Source organism: Ursus maritimus, unplaced genomic scaffold, assembly GCF_017311325.1.
Source record: "Ursus maritimus isolate PB19 unplaced genomic scaffold, ASM1731132v1 scaffold_31, whole genome shotgun sequence".
Lineage (NCBI taxonomy): Eukaryota > Metazoa > Chordata > Mammalia > Carnivora > Ursidae > Ursus > Ursus maritimus.
This window is the reverse complement of record NW_024425675.1, coordinates 29,305,901-29,309,046: the sequence shown is the minus strand read 5'-3', so window position 1 is coordinate 29,309,046 and position 3,146 is coordinate 29,305,901.

The following is a 3,146-nucleotide window of genomic DNA, read 5'->3' as shown; positions in this document are numbered from 1 at the left end:
GGAAGGAAGGAGGGAAGGAAGGAAGGAAAGAGTGAACTGGGACACCAGGAAACTTTGGAGGTGATAAGTATGTCCATTACCCTGATGGTATTCAATTCTATAATTGAGTTATCAATTATAATTCAATAAAGCTGTTAAAGAGAAAAGGAGAAGAGTCCAAACCTTTCTCCTGAAGAAACTTTCTTTTTTAAACATATTTGGAAAGTATACTCCTCCCATTCCTGGGAGGAATCTACCTACAGCTCAAAATCCAGAGCTTTGCCACATGTCAGCGCCCCCGCGCAAAGGAGGCTTGGAATCAGCTTTCTGATCTCTATAGTGGAGGAAGCAAAGGACGGTGACTTGAATGGTTTTTGGGTAGCCAATCCAGCTCTCTGCCATAGTGCCTTTCATGCTTGTGGTAGGAGAGACACAGCGGGAAGTCAAGTTGTGGGTTTATCTCGTTTCTTGGTTGACTTCATCCAAACAAAATTCCAATAGGAAAAAAAAAGTGCCGATTGATTACTAGTTTACTGGAACTAAGAATAATATGAAATGAGCCACGCTGGGCTCAAATTCTGTGCTATCACCCTCCAGCTGTATGACCTGGGCAAGATACTTAATACCCCTAATCCTGGGATTCGGTGTTGGTAAAAACGAGATTGCTCACTTGACAGATGTCTGCAGGAATCGCCCGGCGCATCAGTCCTTTTGTTTGAATTGCTCCTCTACATTGAATCCAGGCTTCACCCAGGCTTTCTTTGGCCAACCAGACATCCAAGCGCATGATACCAGCAAACAGAACCCCACAAGCACCGTGTGAGTTTGCGCAGGCGTGAGGGTGGTGCTCAGGAGCTTCCATTCTGTGAAGAGGCTTGGCAGGAACCCTTTCTGGAAAGAGAGGCACAGAGCCTAGCTGTTCCAGGGCAGCCCAACGTCTTGCCAACCGGCTAGCTAAGTGCAGCCGCGTGTGTAAGTGCAGGCTAGACCTGCAGAAGCCCTAAGCAGTAAAGCCACAGATACGCTTACAAGACCCAGGCATTGTTGCCTTAAGCCACTAAATTCGTGGCAGAAAAATGTAACTGCTATGCACCAGCTTTCCAGTGTTGCTGCTGGGATATATGGCAAGGATCGTGAGATCCCAGGCACAAAGCCAGCACTCAAGAATACTAGCTCTTATTACCGTTGTTGACACTGTTATTTTCGATTGCACAACATAGATCCATAAAAAGGGCTTGTCAATTAGAAAAAAAAAACCCCAAACCTGCAGCTACTGTCTTAACCCTACAGTCTGTTTACCCTGTGTGCAGTTGGGCTTCTCTTTAAGAAGATCAGATCCTGGCTAATCCATTTAAGATAAAGAAACAATGCACTTATTACCACAGGCTATCGATAAATAATAAGGGACCCAACCCTGGGACCCACGTCAAGAAAGTGAGCCGTCAGAGAGTCAGGGGTTAATGTAGGTGTTTGGAGAATGCTTTGTACAATGGGTCTCTTGATCAGGGTCTTGAACGGAGGGACATATCTCAATAACGTGGATGCCAATAATACTACTAATATCTACGTTTGTTGAGGATTTGCGTGTTCCATGCATGACAATAAGCCCTTTACATGCAATTTCAGATTTATTCTTTACCATAGCTTTACAAGGCAGCGTTACCCTACCCTTGTTTACGGACGAGGACACAGAATGACAGGAATTTCCTGATCTGCCTAATGCTGCCCCCCCGGTTGGTAGCAGAGCTGAGATTGGGCGCCGCCGTGGCCCGATCCCAGCACCAATCCTCTTTCTCTTTGCACAGAGGCTGGCAGAGAAACGTCAGGAAAGTCACTTTGAAGTTGAGAGGAGAGTTGATGGCTCCCACTGTCACAAGTCTACCCTCATGTGTAGGCCAAAGGTCCTGAGCAAATGTATTAACAGAAAGTCATTCTTGTGATTAAGAGACATAGGCCGTGTTGGTGTAAAGCAAAAGAATACAAATCTGCAGCACGCATATAGCACTGACTCTGTGCCAGGCAGCGAGTGCATTTGCTGCTTACTGTATCCCTCCCAACCAATGCAGGAGGGTAAGTTCTTTTATTTTCCCCATTTATAGATAATATAACCAGATTCAGAGAAGTTTAGTCAATTTCCAAGGTCACAGAACAGGAAAAGGGTGGGTGAGGGGTAGAACGCCAGGCGGTCAAGCTCCAAGGGCTGTCTTCTATCCCCTCAGCTGGTCTCCAGGCCCTGTGAGCCCTTCCAGACCAGAACCCAAACATCAGTGGAACCAGACAGTGAAAAACGAAAGCAGTGTGTCTAGCCCCAGAGACTGGGGGTTCCTTTGTTCCTGCAGCATGACCCAGCTCATCCTGGCTGATACAGGGGCTGGTCAGAAGGCATAATATCTCCAACCCCCTTATGTTGTGATTCATTAGAATTCCCTTATATAATTTAGTTTTTCCATGAAAGGAGTTATTCTCATTTTCATATAATCCCCTTTCCCATTAAATCCTATTCCTAACTGAACTGAGTCTCCGCACTAAGGTTCGTACTATTCATTTCATTTTATTGATGGATTGAATGAAGCTAAGAGAGCTTTAGAAACGTTTTCGATGTTATCCTGAAATCTGCCGAGTCTGGATTTGAACTTGGTTCTGTCTGATGTCAAAGTCCGCGAAGCATAAAGCTGTACAAATCAAGGTGGTCTTTAAAGTTACTTATCCTTGGGGCGCCTGGGTGGCTCAGTTGGTGACGCATCTGCCTTCAGCTCAGGTCGTGATCCTGGGGTCCTGGGATCGAGCCCTGCATGGAGCCCTGCATTGAACTCCCTGCTCAGCTGGAAGCCTGCTTCTCCCTCTGCCTTTGCCCCTCCCCGTGCTTGTGCTCTCTCTCTGTGTGTCAAATAAATAAATATAAAATCTTAAAAAAAACAAATGAAGTTACTTAGCCTTCCGGTCTTAGAAAAGTTTCATCATATAATGTAGTTCAGATAGCAAGGACAAAATTTCCTCTGCAAAAGTCTCCTGGTTTTGTCAGGGACTTATAGCAGAACTAAAATTACTATTATTAAAAATAACGGTATTTAAGTGCCTGCAATAGAGTCTTTTAGGGGCGCCTGGGTGGTGCAGTCGATAAGCATCTGCCTTCGGTTCAGGAGATCCCGGCGTTCTGGAATCGAGCC